Here is a 9,584-nt window from a genome sequence, read left to right as displayed (position 1 = left end):
CTAAATTTTTGTTTAGTAACTGAGATCATTGTTGATGATCGATTATTATTAACTCTACAAACTTTAATTCAATATTAGCTATACTGCTTAACCTGAAATCAATATATAGACAAGCACATTGTCTACATGTCTAACTTTTTACTAGAATACTAAGTTGATCGATAATATCGTAATTTTGCAATATCAGCAACTCTAATTCTATATTTACAAAATAACTCGTGTTTTTACGTTTACCAGAAAGCAGCTGTTCCAGATTTCTAAAAACTGAAAATTGTACATAAATTGAAGTGTTATTCGATATGCTAAAGTTTTCTGTAACTTTAATTCTATATTTACTTAGTTATTAGCAAAAATTAAAATATTTAAATATAACCGAAAGCTCAACCTTAAAATTTCTAACTTTTTACCAAAGTATTATTTAACATACTCCCAATGACATATCAAAAAAGAAAAAACTTTAATATTATCGAAACCCATTTTTGTTCAACCGCTGGTCTAGATAGCGTCTCGTACCTGATACCTTCCAGGAATGCCCCTGTGTAGACTGTTTGGTACAGTGCAGTAGTAATGGTTTTGTACACATATTTGAAGCGGATCCCCAGACACTAAAGCGCCACACTAAAGCGGAATATCAGTCGCTATCGCTTGTCTATTAACAACTACATATTATATATATGTTGTCAATAATGTTGTTTTGACTTTTAATTTATTTCATTTATATTGTTTTAACTTATTTCTGATTTTATTTTCTTGTTTTTTTAGAGTGTAAGTAAAATGACAATTTGAATTTGTTTTATAATTTTTATGCGCATGATTTTTATATTTTTGGTATGTCAATCTTTGATTCGTTAGCATGTATCTTTATTATTCTTGATAGTTTATGTTCTCCTAGCATAAGTGAATTGGTCTGAAACAAGTTTAAAGATTCGAAGGGTTCAATCTATGGCTGTCAACTAGCAAGTTTAGGAGATTGGGTGATAGAGGGCTCCCGGTTCGGAGCGATGCCCGGTAAGGTTTGATCAGTGATAACATCGAATCTTGATCGTTCATTGTTCAGTCGGCTTGTTTAGATTACCGGTTAGCTATGTAGATAGGTTTAGCTACGAACACATGAAAGTTGGTACGCATGTGTTTTCAGGTCTAAAACAAGTAGCTAGAAGTAGAACAAGTCTCCAAACTAGAACAAGTGACCAAACGGTCACCGTAGCCATATTTCGACTGCCATGTTTCCCCAGTTGGTTTTTGACCACTGACCAGGGCCCTTTTCCACAAAACTTACAATTTCAACTTACAAGTGACAAGTTACAACTATGGCCTACATTATAATAGTGATACAATTTTAATAGAAAAGTCATACAAATATGTAAACTGTTTTGACAAATCTACAACTACCAATACCATAAAATTTGACAGACTACAAGTGTTTTTTCGCAAAAAGGTACAATAAATTTGTATAACAAAAATTAACTTTATTGATATTACGAATAAAGTATACAGTTGTATGTTTACGTAGCATGTGCGTGGTGAATACAGTAGCCGTCGGACGGCGCATCAAAGCGTTGCCCTAATTGGACTTAATTGACGGCCGGCGCACGCGCAGCCTTTTATTCCAAAAGCATGCGCGGGCGAGCTACACGTCCGAGAGAACCAGAATAAGTGCGCTCTTGGATAATGCTGTTAAACATGTTGTAAGTTAACTTTTGTGAAGCAACTATCGGCCTGATTCAAACTTAAAGATACGTCAAAATTTGCTAGAGCTACGATATGGATCGGATATGTCAGTGTCAAAAGTGACGTTTCTTCAAACAAAAACGTCACGTTTGACGCTGAAATTTCCAATCTATACAGTATATTTAGCAAATTTTTGACGTCTCTTAATGTTCGAATCAGGCCATGTGGAGCAACACAAAACTTTGCTTCAATTGCTACTGCGGTGTGAAAGCACCTTTACACGACTGCCCAAAAAGGAGTGTACGTGCAGGGTTCATGTTTCTGTAGAAACTCGAGTCTCTTCTGACAAAAAATACTTTCTTTGAGTGGAGATGCCCCTACCATGGGGTCCGCCCATGGTCACGTTATTTTGGTCCATCTGGAAATTAGACTCGCTTTTGCGCGTGCACTTAAACACAATAGAGGACTTGCTCCTGTTCCCTTACATTCACAATCATGTTATTTTAAGCCTTATATCCAAGGGGGAAGACCGTAAGGCGCGTTGTACGTTTTAAATAAGTTAAATGGGTTTACAGCTGTCTGGGTGCAGCGATTTAGCAATTGAGTGTAAACGCGTTAGAGGATTAAGTCATTATCTAATAGGTCACTTGCATTCTGGTACTAATAGGCGAGAAATGCAAACTAAGATCAGAGTAATTCAATATTAAATCGCAACTATTATTATTGAATTCATCCATATTTAAAATAATATAAACGAGGTATTGCACATTGTACAGTCGCCATCAGATATATCGCAGCGGCCAAGGTGTTCACAAATATCTGAACATGCACTCTAACGCCATGCCAATAGAGGTGTGTTCAGATATTTGTGAGCACCTTGCCCGCTCCGCTTATGTGCGATATTTTGAGAGAACAGCCAATGACATCGCAACTTTTCGCACAATTTCATGGACAGTATCCGTACCATGAATCACTGACAGTGTCAAAACTGACATATACGCTATCGAGATCATAATTTACTTTCTATACATCTCGCTCGCACTTATATGCGAGTACGAGCGAGATGCATAGAAAATAAGTTACGTTCTCGATAGCGTTTTGTCAGTGCCGAACTGGTGGTAGCCACACAGCTGCTGGAGATATTGACAGTATGGCGCCAAAAAAGAAATTCGTACACGAAACACGTGGCGGGATTTGTACTTTTATTTTGGGGATAGTTTTTTATATTTATTCATTTGCTTATTTTTTTGTCCGGGAACAATAATTGTATGCAAAAATACACTAGTAAGTTACTGAAGTGTTAGCACCGATTGTGACTAGCACGTTGTTATTTCGCAGATTAGCAAAGCAAAAACAAGGTTAACTGGAAGAGATCCCTGAAAGGGATAAGTTCGCCTTTGTAGAAATGATGTGTGTTCTTTCCTGTTTTATGTTTTTTTTTGTACAATAAAGTGTTTTACTACTACTATTAATATGAATATCTGCAAAATAATTATTTATTCTATTAAATGTTTAAAACATATCGACGTGAGGTCCAGACACGATACAGACCTCTAGATTCGAGAGAAAGTCAAATGTATTATGTACATTAATGGGAAAAACATAAATGACAATACAATTCAGGCAATCATTCAAACCTCAAAGTCCCCTTTAATATATTAATCTTCTCGCAATAAATCCAAGCAAACCATAATGTCGCCCGAAATGGAGCTCGAATTACAAATATTAAATGCACTCGTCCATTGTCTGCAGTCAGCGCGTAACTCCAATACTCCGCCATTTGTAAAGCTTTATAGTAGAATAAGTTTTGAGGGCCTCCTAGATTAGTCGGTAGTGACCCTGCCTGCGAAACAGAAGGTCCCGGATTCGGATCTTGGTAAGGCCGTTTATTTGTGTGTTTATCACGAAAATTAAAGACTCGAATCGTTTTGCTACAAAAAATACTCAAAGACGACTAGCCTCGTGACTGTTTTTTTATACTATTGATGGTAAGCAGTCTCCGTAGCCTAGTACGCCTGCAACTCCAGAGGAGTTACATGCGCGTTGCCGACCCTAACATTCCGCACCCTCGTTGAGCTCTGGCAACTTTACTCACCGGCAGGAACACGACACTATGAGTAGGGTCTAATGTTATTTGGCTGCTGTTTTCTGTAAGGTGGAAGTACTCCCCCGTTGGGCTCTGTTCTAGATCCGGAAAGACAACCGCTGTGCTGTGTCCTACCACACAAAGCGAGATGATATTCACAGTGTCCAAAAAATATTTGCAAATCAGACACTATTGTTTGAAATAACATGACTAATCATGACATTCCTACGTTTGGTAATGTCATTCCAGAACCTCTCTGAAAGTCCAAACTCGTGTCAATATTTTACATTATTTACTAGTTTAAATTCAGTTGTGTAAGTATAAATATATATTGTATATATATATATATATATATATATTGTATATTTATTAGTATATTAGGTATTGTTTTAATACTTATATAAGTAGTATGTGTGTTTGTGTTTAATAGTCTCCATATTTAGCTCCTTGCACTACCTGTTGACTTTTGTACGAGTTCTAAATTTCCTGCTACCTAAAGGTTGTCTGGAAGAGATCGCTTTTTAGCGATAAGACCGCCTGTTGTTACCTGGTTCTATTTTTCATTAAAATTCATTTGTAGTTTTACATGTATGTAAAATGTATAATTGTTGGTGCAATAAAGAATGTTTACTTACTCACTTACTTCTTCCAATTAATTATTTCTTATTACTCATATACGGCTCGAGAACATTACCAACTCTAAATCACATTGAGGTCCTTTAATGAACTCCCCATAGCGGAACGTCCATAACTCTTCGCGCCCATTATTGAACAGATTCGTGACAATGGCCGAGGCCAGTTATAGGCACGGCAATAGGACTTTCGGAACGTTGTAAATCTCCGGCTAAACTGATCATCAATGAGCGCAAATATATTATCTTTATTAAGCGTTATGACAATCTTATTATATTATATTAATATGATTTGCATTAATCTCTTCTAAATTTAGCGAAAATAACTCAGTCTGTCCGTTACTTACCTCTTCACGCTTAAGAGAGAAATATACCAGGTGAAGAGAAAATATTTTTCCATTTCTAAATATTTTTCATTCTCCATGATTTTCGATTATGTTATTGACACAATGAAAAACTAGGTTTAAAGGTTTTCCTTTTTTTCAAAATTTGCAAAAAAAATCATAAAAGCGAAACCTATATCCCTAGAATATATTATGCTTAAGCGATCGACGTCAATATCAAAGTGATTTGTTAAGATTTAGTTAGTGGAAACCGTTTTCTCCCGAAATCAATTTCATAGAATAAGTGCCGTTATTTCGTTAGGCTCGCAAAGCTTTTCTTCACTCTAAAGCCGCTGAACGGATTGAAAAGAAATTTGGTATGGAGATAGTTTGAGGGCCGGGGAAGGACATAGGGTAGTCTTTATCAATCATCATCATCATCCCTCGCAGACGAAGTCATGGACATTGACTAGTAAATAATATAATGCATCAAATATCGACAAAGAAATACACCGTGTTTTTTTATTTCCGTAAATTTCAAGGGCACATCCCTGAGCTTAAATTAAGTAACTTTCTCAAAGACTTTGATTATCTCCAAAATGGAGTTAATTAGAATACCGGTGTATTCTAATTAACTCCATTTCGGAGATAATCAATTATACATTTTTATTTTATAAGGCCCTTACGAGCGTTTTCGCTTGCCTTAGGGCCTGTTTACACATTGATTAGTGTTTAGTACGAGTTTATACATTTGCTACTAAACGCAGGTACTATCGATGGATGTAAGAAATGACATTGATATTTGTTGTACACAGTTTTCAATTGTTTGGTTGAGTTAAATGTAATGCCCGTGTTACAACACTTAATTACTTTTTATAAAAATAATTTAAAAAGTTTACTATGCCATTTAGTTTCCTTAAAAGTACTTACCGATACCCCAAAGTTAACGGAATTCAATAAGAACTCGGTGTATAGGTATGTTTCACGTTGAGGTAAGACATGTGTATACCTATACCGTTTGAACACTAATTCCGCCGAGTTTCTAGACATAATAAATTAAGATATAAATAGATGCTAAGTACCTGCAATAATATGTAACACAACGAAGGCCGCAAAAATATCTGACACGATCTTACTTGTAGAGCCATAAGAGTGTGTCGCATATTTTTGCGGCCTTCGAAGAGAACACATTATTGTTGGTGACTGTACCTACTGTAGATAATCAGTAACCTCATGAAACCATTCTCACTCATGCTGCCAATACAAGAAGCTACTACAATTCACACGTAGGTGTTACTAATTAAAGCTCAATAAAATGTTTATAATAAAACGTGTTGTCAATTAATTCCGTACTGAGTCACCATCCTCGTGAACTATGATAAAGTGACAAAATCAATTAACATTTACTTTATAAAGCTAAAAGTCGTATGAGCGTCGTATCGTCAACCTCTTTTGGTCTTTTGATGCCAACGACACTAAATTAAGCGAATCAGAGACGACTAATTGTAGCATGTGGGCGGGCTCTACGTGAAAATACATCTCAAGAATTAAAGGGCGTCAACGTCAAAGCCACCAGCTAAATACATAACATAGTCCAATACTGCAACTATGATCCAAAATTTCAATTCAAAATTCTAATTCAAAATTCAAAAATTTATTCTGCAAGTAGGCCTCAAGGGCTCTTTTACAAGTCAATACAACATTTATAGTAACATCATATAGTGACATGAAAAATACATAACAACATTTATAAATACAACAGCCAATACCTGGGTAAACATTATTTACATTATAATAATCTTAAAATAAATAATTAATACAATACAATAGAGATGTATAGTCTCTATGGTTAAAAACACATTAAATCTGGAGATGTAAAAGGTCCCCAATGTCAGAGTACTAATACTAATAAAATTTGGAGGTGTAAATTCTCTCCAAGTGTCAAAATAAAATTTATACTAAATAAATAAACCGCGTCTGGACTGTTAAACTAGCAGTCTCATATACTAATGCTACATTCTGTACATAACTAGTATGTACCAAGTCAAGTATATATGCTACATTCTGTACATAACTAGTATGTAACTAGTATGTACCAAGTCAATACATAACTAAGAATCGTTTTTCAGTCCGTTAATTGTGCGTGGTATAAATTATTCTAAATTAGTCTAAAAGCATCAAAAGTGCAGGTGCCAATACAATGGAGGTAGGAAATTGACTGAGGATATCAACAGGAAGCCATTAACATGCCTTAATGTCTGTATTTGCATCTTTAATTGCGTCATAATAAGAGTGTGAGTGGGTGTCAGATGTACACATCAGAGGTCTAATAAATATGTTTTTATAACATACGAGCACATGTAATAACAGTGATGCATAAAGCATTTAGTAACAACAAAACACAATTAAACATTAGTAAACACCATAAATCAAGTTTATAAATAAATACATTGATAAACTGACAATTTGTTTTCATTACTATTTAGTAGAAGTATTAGTTATTATTACTAGTGTATTATCAATAAATCTATGTCATTAAATTAATGACGTCACTACAGAGATCTTTGAAACGTTCCTTGTTTAGTTATCGCGGCATCTATTGCGATATAAATGAGCGCCATTATCTCAGCTATCTAATTTAGCAAATTTTCTATTAACCAACTCTCCCACGGCTCATGACAAGGCAAAAGGCAGAATCCTTTAGCGGAAGCGGTGTTCGAAAATTTGAAATCTCGATTTGATATGCGTTAAATACTCAAACTGCATTTCGCTCAGATTTATAGTATGAGAAAAAATTCATTTCATTTAAAAAACAAAACTTTTACATCGAAATAACAATTGGGTCCGGTAAAATCTGCGAGTAGATAAAGCTGAAGCTATTTTAATTCGGAAATCAATAGCCTCAACTATAAGGAAATAATATTACTCCAAAACAATAAACCTCAAACAAGAAACATTACCAAATATTAAAAACGGAGCCCCGCACCGCAGAGAAGACGGAATATTTTCATTTAAAAATAAAGAAACATTACCAAATATCAAAAACGGAGGCCCGCACCGCAGAAAAGACGGAATAGTTTCATTTAAAAATAAAGTTTTCCTAAGTGTTTTTAATCGGCCTCTTGATTCTTCGGACCTATCTCGATAAAACATTCCGTATACTGCCGCTGTAACCTGTACCCAATTTCAAATGAATATCAAATCCAGTTAAGATTTAAAAGCTGGTATGCCTCGGGGCCATTCCGGCTCATTTGCGGCGAAAGACAAACGTTGTATCGTCGGCGAGCACAAATTTCGCCGATATAATCGCACCGCAAGACAATGCGGGATTCTACAACTGGAAGGGCATATGTTTGGGCTACATTGTTGATACTTGAAGAGTTCGAGGTTCGAGCGAGTATTTGGTAAAGGATTCTGCCTTTTGTCTTGTCATGAGCCATGGGAGAGTTGGTTAATAGAAAATTGGCTAATAATGAAATATTCGTGTTCATCACAGGAATCGATGCCCTTACCAGGATTTGTACCTGGGACCATCAACTTCATAGGCAACGTCAACCCCTAGGCCAGACAGGTTGTCATATCGGATGTGTAGCGAGGGATGTGTTTGTCATGAACCAATAATCATTTACCTATCCTCGCTCAGCGCAGGTCTGGTGGAAACAGCCCAGCAGAGCGAGGTTTTTTTTTTGTACATACAAAACACGGGAAGGACGTGCGAGTGCGAGGAATGTGTTGCAAAGTACAGACAAGGGTGAACAACTATCTTGGTGAAAAAGGATCCGCTCCTGCCTCACCGCCCGATTCGACCCAGCGCGGCGTCTTCAGCATACGCGGCTAACATTACTGTTATACTTGTTTTTTTAATAAATCAGAATATATATGATAATTTTATTAGATTTGTTCCCTAAGTTGTGTAGGTAAGAAGTGTCCACAGATTTTAGAGGTCTGACTCCAACGGTCGCCTGCGGTCGGCCAGCATGGTCGGCGCTAGACATACGGCGTATAGCCTTCGAGCCTCGGTTATCGGACCGATGCGCCCGATACGGCTGATGGATGCGGCACGCTCGCAGATACCATCTGCCTCGTGACCGCACCAATTATTATTCAATATCGTGCTTTGATTGTCTTTAATATTGGCTATTTATGAATTAAACGGTTCACTTATGCATCTGAATATCTTTTTTTCCACAAAACGATTAAATTTAATATGCTTTTTTTTTACTTTGTTACTTGCGACATTACTATCTCAATAAATCATTCCCTAACGAACTTTAGAACCAATCCAGTGAAAGTAAACACGCGTCATTATTTATAATGACTACATTATATCCAGTATCATCAAATATAAAATATGTGCACATGCAAAAATATCACGAAAATAATTAATCTTGAAGTTTGTCAGAAAGATGCTTAGATAACTATGATTAATGGTGTTCTTTTACATAATCATATAAAAGGAAATGCCTTTTAAATTCACGGACTATAGAAACAGCAACACTCGTTAGCGGTGAACCTTATGCCCTTTGTAATAAGGTCCACCGATGGACAGTTAACAGTGTGGGCGATGGTATGTGTTGTACATGTCTATATCTATAAGACGGTGTTGATTCACTTTCAAATATTACAAGTTAAGAGTCACACGAACCGGCCACTAAACAGCCGCTCCCATACAATCCAAGTCACGCCCTTATTTTAAAACGAAATGCTTAAATGACATAAAACTTGGAATGAACATTAACTAGTTTTGTATGTAAAACTTCTACCAGCTCTTATTTCTTTGTATTACAATTTGCAGGAACGAAAACTGAGGGCCTACCGCGAACCACTTTCGACGTGTTGCCTTTCTGTCGCACTTGTAAATTCGTACGTAAG

General features: G+C 36.1%; 1 protein-coding gene across 3 annotated transcripts in view; it reads right to left on the bottom strand.

The window, feature by feature from the left end:
- LOC133523862 (protein N-terminal asparagine amidohydrolase) overlaps positions 1 to 9,584 on the bottom strand; it is a 177,453-nt gene that overhangs the window by 34,125 nt on the left and 133,744 nt on the right. The gene's annotated exons all lie outside the window — the stretch shown is intronic.

The sequence above is a fragment of the Cydia pomonella genome, chromosome 12 (genome assembly GCF_033807575.1).
Source record: "Cydia pomonella isolate Wapato2018A chromosome 12, ilCydPomo1, whole genome shotgun sequence".
Taxonomy (NCBI): domain Eukaryota; kingdom Metazoa; phylum Arthropoda; class Insecta; order Lepidoptera; family Tortricidae; genus Cydia; species Cydia pomonella.
Note: the sequence above shows the minus strand (reverse complement) of the source record. Positions and strands in the feature narration are given on the sequence as shown.